Source organism: Schistocerca serialis, chromosome 1, assembly GCF_023864345.2.
Source record: "Schistocerca serialis cubense isolate TAMUIC-IGC-003099 chromosome 1, iqSchSeri2.2, whole genome shotgun sequence".
NCBI lineage: Eukaryota > Metazoa > Arthropoda > Insecta > Orthoptera > Acrididae > Schistocerca > Schistocerca serialis.
In genome coordinates, this window is record NC_064638.1 from 357,765,309 (window position 1) to 357,776,921 (window position 11,613).

General features: G+C 35.8%; 1 protein-coding gene across 1 annotated transcript in view; it reads left to right on the forward strand.

Annotated features, from left to right (window-relative positions):
- LOC126470228 (oxysterol-binding protein-related protein 1-like) overlaps positions 1-10,641 on the forward strand; it is a 404,325-nt gene extending 393,684 nt beyond the window's left edge. Inside the window, exon 25 of the mRNA XM_050097923.1 lies at positions 4,899-10,641. The gene's annotated coding sequence lies outside the window, so the exon portion shown is untranslated. The remainder of the gene's footprint in view (positions 1-4,898) is intronic.
- Positions 10,642-11,613: the final 972 nt, after the last annotated feature.

Below are 11,613 nucleotides of genomic sequence, written 5' to 3' on the forward strand. Positions count from 1 at the left end.
TTTAGAATCAAAGCATTCAGTAGAGCTTGTTTCATACTTTGAAATGCCCTGCTGTGCTCTTATCCAATATCCATTGGGCTCACTGTTTCAGTGACAGGAGACATGGATTGTGTATCAATTGCCCCTTTATAAATTGCTGATAGACCTTGGAATGAACTGCTCTTATTCATTCGGGGTCTGGTTTTACCCCCATTGTAACTGCTATGTGACCTAAAAACTTTAGTTCATTTCATCCAAAATGGGACGTCCTTTTTCTGTAACCTTTTTAGATTCTTAATCAGGACTTAGGTACTATTAATATGTCATCCATATAAACAATCAATTCTGGCACAAGATCATCATGCAACACTTTATTCAGTGCACATATGAGAACTGCCACTGAAATATTTAAGCCAAATGGGAATACTGGAAATTTGTCTGATTTTCCTTCAAATAAGAAGGTTGTGCAAGATCTTGAATCTTTATATAATGGCACCTGTTCATAACCCATGGTTATGTCCATAGAGAAAGAATTTTACTTGTTCAAACTTCATCAACAATTCTTCAATGCTTTTTGGGCATTCTCTTTCACTCTCATATGTTTATTTAGCATCCTGGCATGCAACACCAGGTGTACTCGTCCAGCTGGTTTTCATGTTGCGAACAAATAATTGTTTTACACACTTTGACGCTGTTCCAACTTTTGAACTACTTCCTACATCAGTGACCTTAGGTTCATGGCGATCGACTGAGGTTTACAAAACGTTGTTGTGTTTTCCTTTGTTTTAAAATTGCATACAAACTCTGCTATTACTCCTATCATTTGGTGATATTTAAGTAAAATAGCCTGTAGTTAAGGCATTAGGTTTCCAAGACTACCTGTATCTGTTCCACATGTTAATTTACTTCCTCTTTTGTGCTATCCACAATCACTGTTGTAGTTGTAACTATTAAATGAATGTGATCTACCTATATGTTGTGTGAAGGTGTGACTGAATTATTTTTTGTGTGGTAGTACCACCCATGTGCTGTTTTCACCCATCCAACATAATGTATTGATCTTAAAATTTAAGGATCCCTAGTGGTCTAAACTTAAATTTAAACTGGGTACTATCAGTAATGTCTGCGAAAGCATAAATTTAGATACGATAATAGGTAATCTAATTTCTTCTTTAACCAGTTTTCCTTTACTTTCAGTTACGCCTACTACATAAACGCCTGTCACTGATAGTACAGGGCAACTAAATTCATGCTGAAATGTGGATACTAATTCCTGAGTACCATAGGGATTTCATTTCTGAAATCTAGGTGAATTTCTACCTCTGTTCCAAATACTTCACATACGACTATCAGCCTGATCCGTTCATCATTGTTGTTTTCTTCTTCCTCTATTAGCCATTCCTTTTTAGGTTCTTAATGTGTAAGTGTGACTTGCATTTCTCCCCATGGGCCTATAGTTGCATTGTTGTGTCCTGGGGCCTGGCCTCTGCCTCAGAACATTCGCTGTTCCCCGAAATGGAACTCAAAAATGATCTGTCTGATGAGACCTGGTTATCTCTGCTATTTATGCTATTAGACATCAGCACCAGACAGTGATTATCTGCTTGGTTATTTCCTATGTTATTTCTCCAACTGTTGTTTTTCTTGTTAATTTAACAAAACTTTCTTTTATTTTTTCCTTTGGAATTTGAAGGGGTAACAGTTTCCACAATTTTTCGGATGAAATATCAAGAAAGCAAGGTGGGAAGCAGGAGGGAGTGTTGGGGAAGAGTGCCTGACAGTTCGAAGAGAGGCAGCAGGTGTGTGAAATAGGAATGCACCAGGGAGAGGCAGCAAGCATGCAACACATGGACAGGAATGTGACACATGGGCACCGGAGCTGATGAGTTCATGCAATGCTCTGTGACAATGATGTGAGGAATGGATTGAGAAGATGTGTAGGTTAGAGGGAGAGGAGACTCTTGGGTAGAGGATGTGGATCCAGTGAGCCAATAGAAATTGTGGCTACTGGGATAGTGGAAACAAAGAAAGTGTTGCATGGATATAACTTCAGTGTACGTAGTTAAAAAAGCTGATGCTGTGGGGAAGAATCCAGATGGAATAGTTTGTGAAGCAGCCATTTAACTTGAGCATGTTGTGATTAGCAGCATGTTCCACTATTGGAAGGTCAACACAGAAGGTGTTTAAATTCAGAAGAGTGCTCCTGGAGCCACGCTGTAGAAATTCTGGATGTGTGGGGCGTCACATTGTCCTGCTTGAATTGCCCAGGTCCGTCGGAATGTACAATGGATGTGAATGGATGCAGGTGATCAGACTGGATTCTTACTTACATGTCACATGTCAGAGTCATATCTAGACATATCAGGCATCCCATATCACTACAACTGCAGATTTGATGTTTTACCGGATTCCTGATATTCACGATACACTCATGAAATGGTTGTTTGGGAAAATTCCCCACTTCATCGCCACCTAGGAGATGCTGTGTCCCACTGCTCATGCACTGACTATAATACCACATTCAAAGTCACTTAAATCTTTATAAGCTGCCAATGTAGCAGCAGTAACTGATCTAACAAATGCGCCAGACACTTGTTGTTTTATATAGGTGTTGCCGACTGCAGCGCTTTATCTTGCCTGTTTGCACATCTCTGTATTTGAATATGCATGCCTATACCAGTTTCTTTGACACTTCAGTATATAATCAAATCTGGAGCACAGCCATGGGCACCTGCATGGTGCTCTCTAGTGCCAGACTGTTCAAGGGTCATCTAGAGAAAACATTCATAGCTACCTGAAACCCCAATCCTCTTGTCCGGTTCATGTTTATTGATGATATCTTCATGACCTTGTGTCACAGTTAGGATACCCTATCCTAATTCCTGCACAACCTCAACACATTCACTTCACCTAGTCCTTCTCAACCCACTGTGTCAATTTCCTGGGTGTGACCTTTACCTTTCTGATGGCTCCGTCCACACCTCCATCCATATTAAGCACACTAACCATCAACAGCACCTGCATTTTGACAGTTGTCATCCCTTCCATACCAAAAATTTGCTTCCTTGTAGCCTGCGTACCAGTGGATGGTATCTGCAATGATGAGAATTTGAGCTAAATATGTTCATATAAAATTATGCTCTGTTTTAAATGATTCTTAAGATAAATGCTTGTAAAAATTAATTTCATTATGAAAATGTTTTAATTGTTCTTTTTTTCATGTGTTAGGTGTTGTTATGTATTTGTAAGGTTATTACCTTATTGTAACTCATAATAAATTTTTGAAAGTCCACAAAACAAATACTTTATCAACTTTTGTTTGCTTCCCAAAGAACATAATCCATTTCTCATCTCTTCAGCTCTTCTTTGCTTTATGAAGGCAGCAGTGTCCATAATGTGACCTAACATATCCTCTTTCATCTTCACCGTTAGCCTACAATATTTTGTGTTCATCTAGCCTCATAAACTGAAGTGCGACAGCATTAAGTCTTTTAATTTATTAGTTACTGTTATGGTGCAGTGTGTTTAACTGATTTGCATATTATCTGTTGAAGTATTTAGTTTTCATACTACAATAATGGAAATTTGTGGATGAAAAGAAAATGAGGAAAGGTGGCAACTCACATATAATACAAAGACTTAACTGTGCTTGCTCTATTGTAAGTACACCCTCTTATTACAAACAACTGTACAGACACTCAGACAGACTTACTTGGCCATGGCACGTGACCCCCCCCCCCCCCCCCCCCCCCTACAGATATCCACTGCAGCCATCATCTTATTGTTCTTAATCACAGTCCTCTCAATGCTTGGAGTATTTCTGCTGGTGCACCAATTGCTGTGTTTCAACAAACACATCTCCCAACTCTCAGTGATATGCCTATTTTCTCATTTGCCATTGAACAGTAGTACACCTCTAAAATGAGAAAATAATGTGGAACCAGTTACTCAAGAATGGAATTGGTTGTTAACTTTAACAGTATGTATAGTTTTCCTGCGATAATGCATTTTCTACTGCATTTGTTACCGGCAGTTGTTAGTCAAATCAGGAAACAATAATGTCCCATTCTTTCTCGAGTAGATCCTCTTTTCCTGTGCTGAAACAAATGTCTAGCTCTTTGGTAAAGGATGTCCATAAGTAAAGAACATGGCTGTACTGTCAACCTTTGGAATGTTGTGTAACTTTGAAGTGTAAGGGGTGATCCAAAGGTTCCCATTTTAGGGCATTGCCGTAGCAAACATGCAACATAGCATGACTCCAATGTGGATATATAAGCACCAGCATTTAAGCAAGGGATTACTATTGCATGCATGACTTTCCAACACACATGCGGTAAATGCAAAAGCACGAACTATGGTGAAGTTATTACCAAATGCATCCAAACAGAACCAACATTTGCTTTCTTTTCTTGGTAGATATCCATTGGAGAATGAAAAACGTTGTTGTACAGTGGTACACCAGGTTCCATACTGGTCACGATTCGAAACAGGATGCCAATCAATTTGAGAGGCTAGCGAAGTTATGCCAACTAAATGGGAGACGTTTGAGCGCCTGCCCTACAGTCTTGACCTCTCCCTATGCAGTTGTTATGCCTTTGGTCACTTAAAAAGGACCTTGAAGGGTCAACGATTCCTGTCAGATAAGGACATCCAGCAGGCTGTTACAGACTTCTTCATGCAGCAAGATACAATGTTTTACCAAACAGGTATCTTCAGCCTGATGCATTTGTGGAAAGGGGGGAGGGGGTGATTGTCTCAGTGCTCATGGCAGTTTTGCTTGATTGACATACCAATTCTGGACTTTATGGTCTTTGCACATAGACTTTTTGATTGCCTCTTATGCATTTGATAACTTTTTTCCATCTTTTGCATACATTTATTAAGAATGGAAAAATAATGTTGAATTTTTAATTTTTCAGCATGGTTCCTGATGGATGTCACAATGAAAATTAAAAAAAAAAAAAAAAAAAAAAAAAAAAAAAAAAAAAAAAAATTACACCTGAGAGTTAACAGACTACTCATAATTTGTGAGTGTGCCTAATGAATGAAAGAGGTGGGACCATTAATGTAGTAGTCTTCCAGGTATACTCTCTGCCTGGTAACTGGTGTGTTCCATTCAAATTGCTCCCGAATATTTGTGTGTGGTGATGGTGAAGACAAAATGATTATGAGTTGACATTGTAAATTATTGTGAACTGTCATAAAAGTCTATGTTATGTTGACTTATAGCATATATGTGTCTCATAGTATGCAGCTGTTAATATGGAATGCAGTTTGTACTGTATTATTAATCAGTAATGTATAACACAAAATGAATATGAATATTTGATTGTGATATTACATCATCTTATGTTCACTAGTATGACAGTGATAGTGCTCAGTTGCAGGCCATTTATTTTGCATGACATGGTTTTGGTAGCTGCATTCTTCATCATTTGTGATGATCCCTCTTCCTCAGGCAGATTGTATTGTGACATAATTTCACTCTTTTAATATCTTCAGTTATTCAGTTGGTGTAAGGTTTCCTTCAGATAGCTGTGATGCTGAAGTATGTAATATTCTGAAGTTGTTACAGTTTTGACATAATGTTATAGTAGAACATTACAAATGGTGACATGTTAGTTGTTTAGATTGATAAGGTTGTATGAAAAAAGGTACCACTATTATTTGTAATCAGATGGAGGGTAACCAATCAATAATTTGTGCTTATATATGCTTTATTTCAATGTCATTTACAAGAGTTAGTGTAAAAACAGAACATTTGTTTTCTATGTAGGATGTGTTGTATGTATGTGATGTTTTAAATACGTTTACTTTCCTGTATATGGAAATATCTTATTCTTAAGAAGAAGAAAATTCTGAATGTGGGTTGATAGATCAATTCATTATTCTTACATGTTTGTTAATACTCACTGTTGTAGACAACCTCTGTAACGCAGTTTGATTTCTGTTGATGTATATTCATTGAATTCTTCACTGTCAGCTCTAAAGCATTATATTTACTTGATAACTGTCTGTAAATGTGTGTCATAAAAAAAATGATATAGTAGGTTTGAGTAATAGAAATCAGTGGTTGTAAATTAGATATACTGGTAAATATGGTTGTGTGTGGTGCTAATACCACTTTTGGCACTGGCTTTGTCCAGTCGTAGTATCTAAGTATCAACTGTGTGGCATGTGGCATAGTCTTGCAGCTACATAAACACAATACACACTAACTGTAAATACATGTACAAAAGCTCAGCAGTGTCATTAATAATATCAGCCATTATTGTAGTAAGATATGAGAACATTATTCTTGTTCTAACAAGACTCAAAAGATATGCAGTTTTAGTACAGTTAGTTCGTGTTGCATTTGTAAATGTGCAGGTAGTCACATTAATCTGACACTGATGTTTAACTAGTCCATTAAATTTACAACTGGCCTATTGTGACTGTGTATCAGAACAAGCTTAGAGGAACATTTGTATCATTAGTATGCGTTACTATTTGTCAACTGAATTTTATTTTGTACAGGCAGTGCAACACATTTTGCTTTAAGTTAAAGAAATTTATTAAGTAACTTTCCAATTTATAGCTGTTATGCAACAGAAGATTGAAATGCTTTTGCTGTGAAGTTAAGTCTAGCACACTACTGTATTGTGGTAGTGTAGTACTTAGTACAGTGCATATAAAATGTGTGTAATTTGAAGATGGTTACCCATAGGTTGCTAAACTGGTACAAACAGATACCGTCTTAGTGTTGTTACAAACTTACTAGCATTATATGCACACAAAACTGTTACAAATCTGTCAATTTGTGTGTATTACTATATTGTTGCATTAATTGACAGTACAAAGTTACAGATCATAGTTACTGATACTCAAGAGTAAGTTTTTGTGCACTAGCCGGAACAATTAGAATAAGGAAATATGCAGCTATTTTATACTGTGTTACAAGCCATATAACTAATTATTTTCATAAACTACTGCCATTGTTTCGAGCAGAATAGAAGCAACACGGGGTATGAAGTGATTCAGTAAGTAACTTAGCTAAATACTAATTCTATTTTTCATCCCATCTCTTTTCAAAGTAATTTACCATTTAATAAAATATTATACTAATAGAGATCAGAGTCTCTAAATGCACACCGTCACACCCACTCTCGAATTTCCTGTGCCTGTATCCTTCGTCTGCAAACTCATCTCCCCCTCCCCTACACACACCTCTTTCTTTGTTAGTCTTTGATACTTGACAAATTCTAATTGCTGGGGGCCATACCTTTGTCATTTTCAGTTTTTGTTCTCCTCTTCTTGAGCCTTATGAGCAGGTATCTGATTTGGGAGAAGCACTTTTTGTATTTTTTTGTGTCATTTCTTTACAGACTTCATCACATGGATGTTTGGGGCTTGAGTAATGCATCTGTTGGCAAAATTCAATTTGTTCGATATCTATGGAACAAGCAGTTAACTAATTAATCATATGCTGACATGGTGCTGATAACAACACAGGCAGTATTCCCAAGTTTTATGCAGGTTGTTGTAGTATCTGGTCATAATTCGTTGATTCAGTTAGTAACATTTATTTTCTTGTGCCACACTTTATATGCAGGTGTTGATTTAGGGAGCCTTTGAGAAATAACATTTAAGTCTCAGTGCACAATGAACTTTCAAAGTATAGGGAAAGTCATTAGTATTAACTCACTTCCTGTATTATTTCTTTTAATGATAGTTCCACTAATTATTTAGATGTTCTGATTAAATATTAAGTTTCTTTTATTATCCAAGTTAAATTGCTGCTCAGACTTCCACATAATGTGTATAGGTGGTTCCTCACCTTCCTTCCAAGAATCTCTCTAAAACAAAAACTTGAATTCTGATCTTAATGTGTCACTTACACAATACCCATAAATGTGCTATTTGGTTGACACACACACACACACACACACACACACACACACACACACACACAGAGAGAGAGAGAGAGAGAGAGAGAGAGAGAGAGAGAGAGAGAGAGAGAGATTCAGTTTTTACATAAATTTTAGACTGCATTTATAATTAATAAATAGTTTTATTGCAACAAATACTTCTGTCTGTGCACTTTGTTGAGAATCAGAGTGAAATATTGGCCATTGAGATTTCTAAGAATTGGCAATACTTTCTTTTTATAAAGATTCATGTTGTAGGTGCAGTCTCTCTGCAATCATGTAATTATTTTTAATAAAGACTGTTTTCACTAGCAAGTTATTTCTGTCTGGAATAGTATTTATAATTTCTAAGAATTGGCAATACTTTCTTTTTATAAAGATCATATTGTAGATGCAGTCTCCTTGCAATCGTGTAATTATTTTTAATAAAGACTGTTTTCACTAGCAGGTTATTTCTGTCTGGAATAGTATTTATAATTTTTCCATAAAGACTAGTAACAGCACTTGTATGAACTACAAGCTTAAACAAGAAAAAACCAACATAAGCAATAATTGAAGTCAAATACTTGATGAGACTACAACTGAGTACAAAAGATTTGTCAGCCACTTCCATTGTAACCACTGGTTGTTGGTACTCACCATGTAGCCGAGATGCTGAGTCACAGATAGGAAAGACTCTCACAATTAAAGCTTTTGGCCATTGGCCTTCTTCAACAATAGACACACACGCGCAAACGCGTGCGCGTTCACATGCCCCCCCCCCCCCCCCCTCCCACACACACACACACATGCAAATGCAACTCAGAGCTTTAATTGTGAGAGTCTTTCTGTTGTGCCTCTATGCAACTCAGTGTCTCTGCTATACAGTGAGTAGCAACTTTCTTTCTCATAATAGTGTTACATTCAATTCTTGATTTTCCATTGTTTGATTTTTGTAACTACTGGTTGTTATTTTTTTATATGTTATACTGACTGTGGTAGATGCTATGTTAAAACAGTAATTTCATTTTAGCAAATAAGTTATATTGTGTTCATGTTCAGGTGACTCTCCAATTTTTTTAAAAATTAAATTCATTGCATGTACAAGAACATTATGTCATAAAAAAGAAAGCAATTATTCAACTGCACTGGCATACAGTTCTTTTCTCTTTTCCTTTAGTTATGTATTGAAAATCTCCAGCCAATTCCCTGCACCATTTATTTGAGAACATTTCAAACAAATATTAAAGTCAATTAATCAAGTGAGATGTGTGAAATTACTTCAGTGCTGTTTTGTAAAATATATTTTGAAAATTACTTGTCTCAATCTGATTAGCAGATAGTGTAGGATTTAACACTTGTTCACCTCTTACTTTACCTGTTATTCTAACTCTGAAAGTTAAGTTTTCTTGAGGGCTTTTCATTCATATCTATGCAATTTATGTACTGTAGCAACTAGACTGTGTGTTAGATCAGTTGCAGACATCATGTGTGGGGTTTTAATAGCCCTCAAGAAATGTCTCTTATGTCAAGAAGGGGGCACATTAAATTTCACAGTTGGTGATAAATTGTAGATCTCACACATTTCTTGTATCATTATATGTTTTCTACCAATATGGTTTGTAATATATACTTTGAGTTTCTATATTTTAACTATTTTCTCTAGACATAGACATGCAGTCTTATTATGTTTATTGGTCTACTGTGAGACTGGCAATCTAAATTTTGTATTCTTTTTTATTTTATCTGTGTCAATATCACTGGCACAAAAATCTCAAAAAATATCTAACCTTTTCTTGTGTGATTTACTACCGAATGTTAATACTGATCTGAAATGAATAATTTCATAGATTCTAGTTTAATAATTATGAATTAATCAGCTTTTTTAAAATAATTTATCAACTCCAGCTCTGAAATTAAAAACATCTTGAAAAGACCAGAGGCCAAAATGTCAGGTTCAAAATGTTTGTGGGAAGCTCAGAGCTCAGAAAGTTACATGAACTTTGGTACATTTTTGACAAATTTTTGTATTTCTGGGGTGAAATGAAGAAACATTCTGGAGAATCAAAGATAATTTTATATTCAATAGTAATGGTTGGATGTTGATGTGCAGTGTTGGAATTATCTACAGCCATTTTTCAGTTGTGCTAGGTTTTTTGTGGCAGAAATTTTATTAATGCAAAAAACACTTTTTGAATTGTTTGACTGTATACATTTCATTACTGTGTCTACACATTCCCATGTTTCTAACATTCTTTACACTTGTAAATTTTAAGGTAGTCTTGCCTTTTTATTTGATATTACTTGTTTTTATATTGTCTAAATGATATAGTAGCAACAACTTTTCCATTCATGTCACCAGGCAAACTTTTCTGTATGTATAGGCAAATTGTATAATCTGTGCACAATTTCTGTGGCAGAAAGAATTGTCGTTCTAAAGAACAGCAAATACACTGAGATTAAGTGATAAATAGGAAAAAAAATTATTTAAAATATGGGCTGCTAATGATGTGGTTATTGTGTAATATGATCACAATCAGCAGAAAGTGCTTCTCCTCATGTATGAATTTGTGTAAATTTAGGGAAAATTGTACAGAGTAGTGTCAGTTTTGTAGTATCAAAGTGCTTGTTAATGCAGTTTATATTCTTATTAAAATGAAGATGTTATGTACATATCTGTTATTGAAGTTTAAGTTGACAAGAACAGAGCAATAAAGTACTGTAATGGAAATACAATGTTCCTTATTGGTAGAGGGATGATAGTGCAAATATATGCATGTTGATGGCTTAAAAAAGGTTGATTTATTTTGGACTTTATCAACTCGTTGAATCCTATTGCGAATTGTGTTTTATTCATCTCATCATGTACATTGAAGTTTATGCTATGAATGAGAGCAAACTGTTTTGGGCTTGGTGGTGAATATTTTACGTTGAAATCAATTCTGTGCTGGCAGGTAGAAACAAACCAATAATCATCTGTGTTCTTTATTTGTTGCTAATTCTCCTTTGTTATGCATGTTGAACCTTTACTAGCATTTAAGTCTATATTTCATGTTCAAAAAAGAACCATGATATTTTCGTGAACAATATTGGTGTTGATTTTGGGTGATGATAAAAAGATTGAGAGAAGGCATCAGTCATTTCTGCATTTTCATGGAAGTTTTTGCTATAATGTATAGTAAAGATTTCGGTGTACGTGATAAGATGAATAAGCCATAATTCATAATAGGCTTAAGAAACTGTGAAATGTCACTCATTTCGTGATTCTGTAATTTATTGGTCTACAAAAGAGCAAGAAAAGGAGAGTATTTAAAAACCAAGAGTCCATAGGAAGCTTAGGTTAGAAACCATACGAATAAATGTGGCCATCAAAGCTTGACTGGACTGAAGCTGGCACAGTACTTTGACCACCTCCTCTCTCTGGTGCTGCATCCCTCGCATTTTACTTCTCATGTTGTGACAGGGCAGCCTGATGTCGGAGTGACCTGCCCTTCCTTTCTAACCTTCTCCAACTTATCCACCTTTCTCCCTGGGGAAGAAATGAACATTTCTGAAAGCTAGGATAGTTTTTTCCACTATTATAGGTGTCTGTCAGCAAAACTTAGAATTTCAATTCCTGAAGGTAAATACTGGGCATCCATTCTGTCTCCTTATGGTTAATAGTTCCTCAGAATCAAAAAAATTAGAAAGAAATGAGAAAACTCTTGGGAATGAGGCATGCCTTAGCACAGGTGTTGAATGACAAGTA